This window comes from Peromyscus eremicus, chromosome 4 (assembly GCF_949786415.1).
Source record: "Peromyscus eremicus chromosome 4, PerEre_H2_v1, whole genome shotgun sequence".
NCBI classification, from domain to species: Eukaryota; Metazoa; Chordata; class Mammalia; order Rodentia; family Cricetidae; genus Peromyscus; species Peromyscus eremicus.
Genome location: NC_081419.1, coordinates 28277837 through 28292466, shown reverse-complemented (window position 1 = coordinate 28292466; position 14630 = coordinate 28277837). Strand labels below are relative to the sequence as shown.

The window sequence follows — 14630 nt, the reverse complement described above, 5'->3', positions numbered from 1 at the left end:
ACATATTAAGAATTAGGCTCGGAATATATGTATACTTAACAATTACATTAATATAAAATGTATCTGAATTACTATCATTTTATTTAAATTTATGGTAATTTATCAGTTTCAAAGATAAAGCTATGCACTAAAAGGAATATCTTTGAAAATAAATCAAACTTAGAAAAGGAATAGCCAGGACACTAGGAGCTCAAGAGATGACTCAGCAGTTAAGAGCATTTTTTTCTCTTGTAGAGGACCCAGACTCAGTTCCTAGCACCCACACAGTGCCTAACAACTGTTTGTATTTCTAGTGCCAGGTAAGCCCATGCCCTCTTCTGATCTCCAGAGGCACATGCATTGTGGACAGACAGACATGCACATAAAACATTTGTGCACACAGAAAAAGAACTTCAAAGAAATTACTCACTCTAACACAAAGTTTTTCTCTTTTTCCCCTCTACTGTGTTTAAGTCCTCTGTAAAACTGCACACATATTAAAAAGCGCCTGTAGGATAAAAGCCAGGCCTGCAGTAAATCTTGTTATAATCTGTACTATTTTCATGCTATGTTAACAAAACAATTTTGTTGCTCTTATTAATCACAAAATAGTTCTAGGCATGATCAATTCTACTTTGCTAACAAATCATGTGAGAACAGAGTTTGATGATTGGAGAGAAATCAGTTGAAGGAAGTTCTAGTTTTCAAATTTCTGACTAAGAATGAAGGACAAAAAGGAGATTGACAAAAAATTAATTAAGATAAAAATTAGTGTCAGGCGGTGGTGGCACGCGCCTTTCATCCCAGCACTTGGGAGGCAGAGGCAGGTAGATCTCTGAGTTCTAGGCCAGCTTGGTCTACAAAGTGAGTTCCAGGACAGCCAGGGCTAAACAGAGAAACTGTCTTGCAAACAAACAAACAAAATTAGAGATGAGAGATTACAGCTCACAAATGTAAAAAAATGTTTAAATTACCTTAAGAAGGAGATTGTTTTGTAGGGGGAAAGCATAGCAAAATAATCCTGTTTATATAACACAGCTACTACAGAAAATGTGTTTTATTTACCATTTGAGCGGCTGGTGACAGGTTCCTCTTGGTAAGAATGCTTTCTTCTGGTAAAGAGGCAACATGGATGCTCTGAGTTATCCTGACTCTTCAGAGCTTCCCAGTCACTTGCAACATTTATTAGGCCTTTGCCAATCAGATGGTGACAAGTTAGAATTCTTTAACTGATATTCCCAATATACAGGATCAACTGCAACAATTTACTCACTGATTTTGAAGGAATCAAAATGAAAATATTTTTTTAAATGTGAGAATCTGATTTAGATTCAGATAAAATTTATTGAATTAAAATTCTCCTTATTCCATTATACACTAATGTTACTTAATCCCCAAACGTTATTTAATCACCAGCAAAGTCTTAGGACATAGGTATTATCTCATTACTGTTTAGTGGAAGCGGTGGAGCACTAAACTGCAACTGTAGCTCAAGTTACACTCGGCCTTCCCAAACTGCCTTTTCACTTCCTCAGAAAGTGGCTCGCAGTTGTGTTGAAGTTAATACTGGTCACATTTTAACAATACTTATTTGTTTTATTTAAACTGACTTAGGCAGCTAATAAAATGCCAGTACCATATGTTAAAACTGAAATAAATGAGGAAATTATGACAAAGAGAAATTATGAATGCAAAAGTTTAAGATTAAGAAATTAAGAGTTATAGGAAATAAAAGCTTTAACAGAACAGAGGCTGTCCAAAAGATTATTACCAATCAAAAGCTACAGGAAGGACCAATAACATTCTAAGACTGAATTCCTTCTGAATTCTGTCTGTCTGTCTGTCTCTCATTCTTTTATGGGCTCCTGTTATTTCCAGTGACACAGAAGTCAACGATGGTTCAAAGTCCACCACTGCTTCCCTCTCTGAAAGATCACCAGGACTAAGCTATCTCTAAGGAATATGTTTCTACAAACCTAGTTCCACTTACTACATGGTTTTATAAATAGATACAGATTCTCAATTCCAAACAGAAAATTACAGAAAGAAAAAAGTCTATGTGTGATTAAACCCCAAATGTAGTTCCTATTAATATAGTATAGAAAAGCCATGTGAGAACTACAGCAATGACCCAATCTACACAGATGTTTCTAATTCCCAACATATGCAGATCCCAAAGAAATTTCAATTCAAACTGAAGTAAACCCACTCCAGTAAATACCATCATTCAATTTTGGTCGTATTGTATCTGAAAAATGGAAGAACACATAAAAATGTCAAACTTGTCCCAAGTATCAACCCTTCCCCAAACAACATTTGCAAAACCTGTTTTGAAATATAGCTTCTTGATCAAGTATTTACTAATTTGAAATAAAATCAACTTTCTTGCTTGAAAGAAGCAAAACATATCAACTTAACATAGCACAAAAATAATACCAATTCTAACAAAATTTACTACAACTCTAGCCTTTATCTTACAGGTGCTTTTCAATCTTGTGATATAAATCTCTCACTACTATAATGAAAGTGTACACATAAACACATAACATGAAAGGATAAAAGGGTAAAGTGTATGGTGTGTCTTCTGATACTTAAATTATGTATATGCCTTGCTGAGAGTGGTGATGTGCACATATAGTCCTGGCCCTTGGGAAACTGAAGTAGGAACAATACTTGAGCCCAGGAATTCAGTACTTGGCAACACAGCAAGATCCTCTCAGCAAACATTCAGCTTGCCTCTAAAATTTACTGACATGGTTGAAAATAAGCCCAGGAGAAGAAGTCTCATCCTAAAGGTGTCTGCATGGCATGTTCTGTATGGGTACACTTTGCTTTGTATTTATTTATTTTATTTTATTTTTTGTATTTTTTAAAAGTAACATTGATGTTTTGACATTTCTCATCCTGCACATCCAGTGTAAGATGCTGTAAAAGAAGGAAATTATACATAAATTATATTTTAAGTTCCTCCATGCCTGCCTATTATCTGAATTTCTTCCTTCATCTGATTCAAATACAAAGATCCGACATATTGCTTATGTCTCCAGATAGGATAAGAAATAAACAACTTTTACTACTTTAACATGAAACTAAGTATTATGACCAAAATTTATCTCTGAAGAAATAACAAATGCTCACTTATCAAAAATCTTTCTTGTAGGGCTGGAGAGTTGGCTCAGTAGGCAAGAGCACTGGTTGGATCATGTTCAGAGGATCATAATTCAGTCCTGAGTATCTACATGGCAGCTCACAACTGTCTACTACTCCAGGATCAGGGGATCTGAGGCCCTCTTCTGGCCTCCATAGGCACCAGGCACACACATGGTAGACAGACATATATGCAAGTAAAATACCCATAAACATAAAAACAGTACAAAGAAACAAAACAAAACAACATTCACATATTGTCAATACTTGTTTTAATAAAGTCTGGCTTTCAAAATTGCATTTTATTCTATCATGTAAAATACTGCAAATGTATAATTTGATTTGTTTCATTTAGATTTCCATATTTTCACTCTCTCTTTATATATATATATATATATATGTATACACACTCTCTCTATATATATTATCTCTCTATATAAAATATATAAATATATACTATAGTTCCTGAAATTAATATTAAAGAAGATAAATAGGAATTTACAACATTTTTAAACCCTATAGTGTGCAAGACAGGTTTTAAGTGGTCTTGGAGGTTTGAAAAACAGGAATAAAGAATATCAAATAGAAAACCACAAGTCACTATAAAAACAGAGGTAAAAATAAAATGCCACTTCAGCTAAGATAATAGAGAAGTAAACAATTTATAAGCAAGTCTTAGAAAACTAGTATGAAAGAAATTGAAATTTAGTACACTGATTCACATAACAATAGTGAATAAAGTACTTATTATGAAAATACATACATAAATAAACTTTTCAGTAAAAACATTTCATAAACGTCTCTTCTTTGTTTCAGAGATAACCACTACAACCCACCACATTCCTTCAAATGAGCCTATTCAGTACCTTCTTGTTCACATGACCTGTATAAATGTCATGATGTCTATAGAAAGGTCCATCACTTAACTGATCTCTATTCATATTATCATGACATATAAAGTAGTATCAATATATGTTTGTACATTTACATAACTATCTTATATAGTACGCCAAACTCATGTATGACCATCATTACAACATATTTCCATATTTGAAGCTGGGTCTACATGTCTGGAATCCCTCTATTAGTTAGCATGCTGAGAAGCAATGGGTTAACATGCTTTTAGAACAAGACAAATTTAAAATAGCAGCCAGATTTCCTTTTGAGGTTAGCAATTCAATTTTGGTTGTTTGGTAGTAGTTGCCAAAGTACCATGTTAAGAAAGTTATTAAAGCCAGTGCCAGCTCAGACTGCCTTGATTTAGATCTTGGCCATGAAACTAATTAGTCAAATTTAATCAAGCCTTCTTTGGTATGAATTAAATTCACTATTTATTTAATGAAGCTAAGGCACAGACGCTATGCTAGGAGGTACATGTGCTGACTAAAAACAAAAAAGCCCACAAAAGTTATAAAAGAGTTCACACTATCAGAATAAGTTTAACAAACAAACTGTTCTATATAGTAATTGCAATGAAAAAAAATCAGAGGCTCGCTCCATTCAAATTTTAACATAATACTTTACAGAAGATGACTTCAGAAATTAATGCTGAAGGATAAATATGAACTCATATGGTAGGGAAGGGCTGAAGAACATTTTGAGAATTTGATATGGCTTGAGACTTGGAATCTCATTTCTGGGGTGCAATTAAAAGCAGTTCTATACTGTTGGGGCTTAAGGATACAGTGAGGACTGATAGCTAATGATGCAGATGTAAATGCTAAATTAAAACTCCTTTATGTGCTGTTTTATAGTCTTTGTTTAACATAAAGTCAATAGGAAATAGTTGGTACTCCTTCACCACCAGTGCTAGGGACGGAGTTAGGGTATTGGGTATATCAGACAAGCTCTCCACCTCTGAGCTCCATCATAGCACTCACTGGTGGAAATCTATTCTGGTGGATTAATAACCATGTCAATGTTTTAAGATGGCTGGTTGGTGACAAATGCATCAGCAAATACTTTACTAGGGCCCCAAGATGCCAGGCACAATCCCCATCAAGCTCTCCATCCAGCCCAGTGCTGAGTCACTCACTCCCCTTCAGTCCTCTAATAGTAAATCGCTTCCAGTTCAGTTCTTTCATTTGTTTGCTTGGCTTTGTTTTAGCATTTGCACAACTGGTCCATTTGTTTGGTTACCATTTGTTTTCTCTGTTAAAATCTAATGCCCACTTATATTATTTCTCTTAAGAGTATACCTTCCTTTGGAAAGCTTGCACTCACATTCACAGATGGAGCTACCTACTTCTCATATGATGGACATTGCTTGTTCTTAAAATACTTATTACACTGGCATGTCCCTAATTATTTTTATCATCCACCCTTCCTTCCCCAGGTTGTTTTGAATTTTGTCAGGGCAATGAAGTAGAATGAGGTAGACAACATCAATTATTAAATACTGATTTATTGATTTATTTAGTGATTTACTTAAAGCATGCTTGTACTGCTTATTGCCAAACATGATTTCACCTTGCTACTTGAGACAGAATGACCTGGAAAAATATCTGAAACAGAACAGGTCATTGCCCTTAGCAACCTGACTACAAAAGCTTACAACTGTCAACTGAAACATATGCCTTTGAAAAGGAAAAGCCCCCAAGCTACCTGCCACATGTGCTCTATAAATCCTACTTGCTTGCTTGCTTAGCCCCCCTTGTGGCTTTAGAGTATAAAATGAGAATGCAAACTGGACTCAGAAACAGAGTGTTTCAGGAGCTACCCTGGCTTTGGTCCACCAGTGGCTGCATCTCCTCTTTCACTCTCACTGGCAGCGGATGCTCATTCCAGAGAGAATCCTGCAACAGCTATGATCACTTCTAGTTTGATGACTATTGTGTCTACAATGTGTGGCACAATACCTGGTTAAAAAAAAAAAAAGTGTTCAAAATGCTAGCAAATGAATACTGGCTATAGGTTGAGAGGCAGGCAGCAGATCCATGATAAAGGCTGTAAGTAAAACCTGCTAAACATGAAGAGAATAGGCAGATGAGAAACCTGAGTTAGAAGTAGTGACTTCCTAATTGTTAGAGGAGTAAAAAATGGGAGGAGACTGGTAGAAGTTAATTATGGAAGAAAAATTCACAATTGAAAAAAACCACGGATATAGAACCAATAAAACCAATTGTCCTAGTGTCTCATTGAGCACTGAGCTGTTCTACTGCCCTTCACCCTCACCTCTCCCACACAAGTCCAGCATAATGGCTACCCTGTACTTTCAGCAAAATGCAAAGCACATTCATATTTCGGTTTCCACATTTTGGACCAATCTTGCCTAGATAGTCACGTGACTTTATCAATTCTATAGCTGTTTCCTCATTTAATAGGTGCTTCATTTAGAACTAATACCCTATTCTAGTTCCTTGGCAATCTTTTCTGATTCATTTTTCTCCACAAAACTGATCAACATTGGGCATACAATATAATTTATTTGCTAAGCCTCTTCCATTAGAAATATAAATTACTCAAAAAGTAAGCATATGTTTATTAATTTAATTCATGAGCAAATAAGGAATGGTGAGAGAAGTAGCATTAGTCTTCCTCAGGGATGAGGTCCTAGTGGGCAATCCAACACCAAATAGCCAACCCTGAAATCATGGACATATAAGTAACACTAAATAGACTCAGGAGGTTGTATTTATGCATGTGTGTATATGTAACAATGACAGTCAAAGAAAAAGAGATCGTGAAATTGAAAGAGAGCAAGGGTGAGATATGGGAAGGTTTGGAGGAAGGAGAAAAGAAATGAAATAATGTAATTACATTTTAATTTAAGAATGTAGAAAGCAAAATGAACCAAAGAACCACTGACTAATTAAACAAATCTGAAAGCTCTTTGTGTCATTATGCATTGGACTCCAGGGTTAACCAAAAAGCTATGTACATACAAAACAGTGAGCATTGATCTCCAAGGTTAACTAAGTCTTTTACACACAAAACAGTGATGAGTACTGAGTACCCTTCTCTAGACATAGTAACAAATATGCAATAACTGCTAACACTAGCTCAAATACTGGTTGGGACCAAAGGGACAAGGTATTTAGGGTAGAAGCTTTAGCTACAATACCCTTTTTTACTATTTCTATGATTTGAGTTTTAAAAAATATATTTAAAAAATATAAGGACTGGTGTTATGATCACAGCAATAATAATAGCAGCAAACTGTTAAATCCAACCCCTTTCAGAACTTTAGGAATTAAAGGCTTGCAAGAATACCAAAAATATTTATTAAATTACAGTGCCTGAATCCCAAAACAATCCAAGAACAAAACCAACAAAAAGGGAAGAGAAGTGCCTAACCCTCAACAAAATACTTAGGCCCTTAAGTGTGCTCTGACCCTGTCTCTTTCCAGTTCTGGAGGAACCTGTGCATCACACCTATTCCTAGGGCAGCTGTGTACACTTATAGGTTGGCAGCTGCTGATCCATCAGTTCTATAGTTGGGAAGACAAGAGTTCTCAAATCCCTGGTCCTCACAGAACTCTCACTACTCTTGGTCTGATAGTCCACGTATCTCTACCCTAGCCTTCATTTCAGATCACTGAAGACTACCACGGTCCAAACAATCCTTCTGGAGCATTTTTCAAAGCTACAGTATTCTCCCTCCCCCCCCCCCCGAGATTTAACTTTTGGCCCCCAAGTTACAACATAGAACTTCAAAAAGAAAAAAAAAAAGAGGAAAAAATTTTAAGTACTAAAAGGAAAACATATTAAACAAGAATTTGACTTCTAACATGTAACTTATCACAAAGAAATCAAGACCTTTAAACTTACACCCACATCAAACAAAAACCTTGAAAGAATATTTCATCAAATCAGGCAAAAAAAAAAAATAATTAAAAGAATCCTTCAGACCAAAAAGAAAAATCCTAGAGAGAAATTTTAATTCAACTAGAGAAATAAAGAGCATCAACAAAAGTCACTATTATAAAGGTTTATATGAAATGTATATATATATATATATATATTTTTATTTGCATTTCCCCATCAATCTGGTTTAAAAGACAAAGGCATAATTTGAAATAGTTTGACTAGGTTTATAATATATAGAAACATAAATTTGAAGGACAACATTAGTATAAATTAAATAGAGACCGAATGAAATCATACCCAAAGTCTTTGTATTTTAATTAAGGTAATATTAATCTAAATTAAATTGTTTTGCATTACAACGCTAATTAGAATCACAAGGGAAAGCAGCAAAAAAATAACTCTAAAACATACAGCCAAAGAACTAATGCTTGAGGGATTGGGAGATGGCTTAGCCAGGAAAGAGCTTGCCATGCAAGCACTAAGGATCTAGATTTGCATTCCCAGCACCCATGTTAAAAGCTAAGTGTGGCAACACTTGCCTGCAGTCTCAGCACTGGGGAGGCAGAGTCAGCAAGATCTGGCCAGCTAGAGTAGCTGGGCTTCTGGGCTTCTGGTTCAGTTAGAGACTCTGTGTAAGAAAACTAAGGTGATTGAGGAAGAACACTGATATGCACTGAGCCTTTAAACTTACTCCCATACACAGCTAATCTCCAAGGTCATCATAGAATTTTGGAAAGCAGCAATGTATCTGAGACAGGGTTTTTCACTGAACCCAAAGCCTAGTTTCAGTTAGACAATACTGTCAAGCCAGCTTCAACCACCTTCTGCTTCCACACATTCCCACTTGAGTTACAGTTGCATACCTGCACACCTGGCATTTACAATCCAAACTCAAGCTCTCACAATGCCCAGGAAACACTTTATTCTGAGTCATCTGTTTGTTTTCCTTTGTTTTTTAGTAATAGTATCTCACTATGTAAACCCCTTATACATGCACTGTTAGGCAATACAGTTGTGTTGAATTTAGATAGCAATATACTCTCATCACAAATAATTAATATTATCTTTTATTATAATTTAAAGCATCTTTTAAAAGTCTTCAAATAAAGGACTTCTAGGCAAAGTGGCACAGACCTTTAATCCTAGCACTTGGGAAGCAGAGGCAGGTGGATCTCTGTGAGTTTGAGTTCAGTTTGGTCTACATAGTAAGTTCAGGGCAGCCAGGGCTACATAGAAACCCCTGTTTCAAAAAAAAAAAAATTATGGGACAGGTTTTTAATGACAAAGAATATCTCTAAGTATTAGAATATATGAAAGATTTACTTTCTTTTCCTCTAACCAAAAGTTAAGCTGGGTTGGCATTTAATGATATAATCAGCTTTAGAAATAGTAGTTTTAAGGTTTTCATGATTCTTTTCTTTTACCTACTGCAATTGTGCTTGAAAATTCCACATTTAGGCTTTCTGTATAGATATTTTCTTTCATTTTTACTATGAGGTTATAAATGAGACCCTAAAATGCCAGTTACAAAACAAAACAAAACAACAAACAGGTGGTAGTGATGGAGGACTAGAGAAAGAAAGACAAGGAAAACAAATAGCAACATGGTACATGTAATTTTACCCAAACACCAATTACAGTTTTTACCAAAAGATAGAGATTGGCAGAATGGAAAATAAATCTGACCCAATTACACACTATCCATAATACATACATGCATAAATAAAGGTGTATGGCCAATGGTGAGGCAGAATAAGCTTAGGTGGGACATTCCAACTAGAGAGAGAGGAAGGAGAAAAGCAGAACAGAGGAGACGCTGCCAGCCGCCACCAGAAGAAGCAAGATGTAAAGTACTGATGAGCCACAAGCCACGTGGCAAAGTACAGATTTATAGAAATGGGTTAATTTAAGATGTAAGAGCTAGCTAGCGAGAAGCCTGAGCCATTAGGCCATAGAGTTCGTAATTAATATAAGCCTCTGTGTGTTCATTTGGGTCTGAGTGGCTGCAGGGCCACTGGAGCCAGGCGAGACCAGAAAAACTTCAGCTACATATATGCATATGTATGTATGTATATAGTACAAGGATGCCAAATATCAAAAGTAAAAAAATGCAAAACGTATCCCTTAAATTAAACCAAAAAATGAACTAACATAACTTTCTTAGTATCAGACAAAATGTATTTTACAGTTTAAAAGAGATACAGAGGGCCAGGCCAGGCCAAGCTATACCAAGAATAGTGGTGCATGTCTATCTCACTAGGAGAGGGGTAATCAGGAGCACAGGTAATTCAAGGCCAGCCTCAGCTACACAGTAAGTTCAATGCCTGACTGAACTACAAAACTCTGATGCAAAATAACTCACACAAAGAAAAAACAAGAAATATAGGCTTATTATTTATACATACATATATTATATATTACACACACACACACACACACACACACACACACACACACACACATATTGAACTCATAGAGATCGACCTGCTTTTGCCTCCCAAGTGTTGGGATTAAAGGCATGCAGCAACACATCCAGCTACAGATATATTTTTGATTCAAAGACAGAAACAGCAACCAAAAGTGCTGGACAGGATACATTTGTATTGTAAGAATTTTTAATGAAGACAAAGATATTCTTAATAATAAAGATGTCAGAAAGACAAAGCTATTAGGCACAAATACAAACCTAACAAAAAAGGCCTAGAACTCACAGAACTGAAGAGAAAAAGAGACAGATTAGCAATATTTGGAGACTTGGCTAATCTCCTTCCAATAATGAATGACATAACTAAGCAGAAAATCAACAGGGAAAGAGAAGACAGAAGAAGCATAGTAAACCTTAGACGTAGCACATATATAGAATATTTTGTCCAACAAGAGTATAAAATTATTTGTCGTAATTAACTTCACTTGTCAACTTCATTTGAGGGAACCTCAACTGCTTCCAACAGACTGGCCTGTGGGCATGTCTGTGGACATTTTCTTGACTGCTAATTGATGCAGAAGGGTCCAGTCCAGTGTGATAGTGCTATTCCAGAGGCAGGTGGGCCAGCACTAAGAAAAGTAGCTGAGCAAGCCATGGAAAACTAGGCAAGGGAAGCAATATTCTTCCATGGTTCCTTCTTCAGTCCCTGCCTGAGGTACTGCATTGGCCTCCCTGGAAGATGGACTGCTAAGTTTTAAGACCAAATTGCTTTTGGTCATGATCATAGCAACAGAAACCTAACTAGGATACCATTCTAGTCAAGTAAATATGGACATTCACACATATGTGAAAATTTAATAATATCTGTAAATAACCAACCAGTCAAATAAAGTATCTTGAGAGAAACAGGAACATTTTGCTTTAAGAAAAAGGATTTTAAAAAATGAATTAAATAAAATTCAGATCAAGCATTAGGAAAGAGTAAAGAAAAGAAGTAAAATTCAGAATGTAAATAAGCGAAACATAAGGGGAATGACCCAAGGTTGGTAATTTGGAAACTCTTTAGCTAGAATGATTAAAAAGACTTAAATTACTAAGATCAAGAATAACATGAGGGGCTGGAGAGATGGCAAAGAGGCTAAGAACATTGTTGCTCTTGCAGATGCCCCAGCTTCAGTCCCAATACCTACAAAGTATCTCAGAATTATTTGTAATTTCAGTTCCTGTCATCTGACACACTCTTGTCTCTAAGAGAGGCACACAGGTAGTACACATACTTATAGTCAGGCAAAAGACAACCTGCACAAAATAAAACAAACCTAAGACAAAAAGTTTGAAAAGAATAACTTGAACATAACCTAGAGTAATGAAAATAATTATAAATTGACATCATGAACAACTGTACATCAGTTAATTAGAAAACATGTATAAGAAGTATTCTCTAATGCACTTCCTTGCTTCTTTCAAATTTTCTATACTATATCAATAAAGTATTGCATCTTAATTTCACAAAAGGAAGACTATTGTTTTATTAATTATTATGAAGATAAAGTATTGATACATAGCCCAGAATAGCTTTAAACTCAAAATGCTCTTTTCTCAACTCTCCAAGTACTACGATTATAAACATGTACCAGTACACTGAACAGCTGCAATACTTCTAAAATTGATTTAATTTCAATTAGAAGACTAAATAGTGAAGACTAATACTTTATACCTCATCCATCTCTCTTTTCTGTGTCCCAAGAGGCAACTGTTTTCATCTGTTCTGGTTTTCTCATCTGGTATCAATCTTACAACTGTTCTTGATCGTCTGCTTCTTTCTTCATTTACTAGCTTTAATCAACAAAGGGTGTTAAACTTATGATCAATACATGTCCTGCACCATAGCTTACATTTCTTAAATACTGTTAAAATTTGGGGTTAATGAGTGGCCACAGTTCAGGTTTTTTTAAAATAGTGAACATCAAGATTTTTTAAATAGTGAACATCAAGAAATGAAATAGAACAATGACTTTATTTTTCCCCGAGTTAATTAAGTACATCATTTTTCATATTCCTAGTTTATTTACATTATAATTTTTACGTATCTTTCAACATCAATGTAAGTTGTATATAACTATATTTTTCTTGAAGTTAAAGATTTAAATTCCCACTGGTTCCTGAAAAACTCTTCTGAAATGTCTTGCTTGTAGGGTATGATATTGAATAGGTTTCTTTGGTATATTAAATACAAACATTTTTGCCCTTTCCTAAATGGTGTATGTTGTTCCATTTCTTGTGTACCTTTCTCTTTTGATTAACTTGAACATTTCTATGAATGTTGTCCAGTAGTTTTTTAATAAAATACTTCATGGAAAACAAAAAAAAATATGTGTTTTGAAGTAGAGGGAGGTAGTCTCTCTATATTCTATTACTACAAAGTCCTGTGTAATTATCATTTGAAGAGCAGGATTCACAATTGCAAGAACTATAGAAGGCCACTGCTAGTTTACTTCTCCAGTGTTAACTACTCCTATTCTGTGTCCCTCAACAAGTTCCTGCAAGTTCTTTATTCCTGGTAAACTGAAATTATTTCCCTGGATGTATTTTTTGCATTTATTGTACCTCAGTGAGGACTCAGGTTATTTTGAATTTTTTATTTTAATTCTTTACTTATTCAGTTTCTTGGGAGTGCTCTATAATTATTTTTAGACTGTTCTATTTTGATATTTATTTGCTATATTTTTAATTAAAAATATCTGCCTTTTTATAATTTAAAAACTCTTATGTAGCAGTTATTTTTATTTAACATTTACAATATTTTCTAGTAATACTTTGAGAATATTAATTACAAACTATTTTCCTTTAGCTGTGTTTATTTTTTTCTGTTTGTTTTGTATTGTATATTTTGGTTACTTTCATTGTCATTTTCCTCATGATTCCATTAAATAATTTTTGGTTCTTTTTTTTTTTCTTAATGTTGAAAGCTTTCCTTAAATTACTGGTCAACTTTAGAGTTGACTATTGAAAATTCACTCATACTGAGAAGGAAGTACGAAAAGGAATTTAGTGGGTAAGACTTTGCCTCTGTTGTACATTGCTAAGAATTAATCTGGTTAATCTGGTATAAACCTGAAGGTCTTAGGTATAAATTTAACCAAAGATATGAAACATCTGTACCCTGACTACTATAAAATATTGATGAAAGAAGACACAAATAAATGGTGCAATATACAGCATCATGGATCAAAAGAAGCTACACTGTGAAAATGTCTACACAACCAATGTGATACACACGTTCAAAACTCATTGTTTAACAGAACAGTATCATTTTCTTTCACAAGTCTAGAAAAAGCAGTCCTAAACACTGTATGGAATCAGAGAAGACCCAAAACAAATGAAGAAACATTGAGCAAAAAGAATAAAATTGGAAGCATGACACTCAATGATTTCAAGAAATAAAGTTATTGTTATAAAAATAATTTACAAAAAGAGAAAGATTGACTAATAGGATAGGAAACCTTGGAAATAAACCCAAGCATTTATAATCAATTGATTTTCAACAAAGGTGTCAAATATGTACAATCGAGAAAAATGTTTCACTAAATGGCTATGGATGGTCACACAGACAAGACTAAAACTGTACTTTTATATTATACCATGCATAAACGTAAAGTACAATTGGGAAGGAGTCATTAACATAACAAGCTATAACAATGTTACATAGTCTACAACACTGTTTTAGAAAATTATTTTTTGGGGATTCCAAAACACAAGGGACAAAAGGAAAACAAACAGAAAGGACTGTGTCAATTAAGAAACCTTATGACAAAGAAACAAAGCAATTAATAACCTATTGAAGAGGAGAAAATATTTGTACCACCATAATGGTGGAAAACAAATATCCAAAATACATAAGTAACTAATACGACTTAAGAAAAAAATTAAAATAAGCACAGCATCTAAATATATATTTCTCAAAAGACAAGAATGGCAAACAAATGAATAAAATATAATAAAAATCTTATAATTAACAAGAAAATACAAGAAAAACCAAAATGGTATACCACCTTATATACCATTAAGATGACTATTAAGAGCTAGTTTCTCTACTTCACAATTCCCTCATGTTTTTCCTTCCTATTCTAGAGAGGGCAGAACTGTTCCTACAAAAAAGGTTGGCAAGACAAAAGATCTTCACTAAACCCACATCTGACAGAGGGCTGATGTCCAAAATATAGAAAGAACTTAAGAAACTGGACATCAAAAACCCAAATAAGTCAATTAA

At 34.5% G+C, this 14630-nt stretch overlaps 1 long non-coding RNA gene across 1 annotated transcript in view; it reads right to left on the bottom strand.

The window, feature by feature from the left end:
- Window positions 1-14630, bottom strand: part of LOC131909128 (uncharacterized) — a 156955-nt gene that overhangs the window by 27641 nt on the left and 114684 nt on the right. The window lies entirely within an intron of this gene.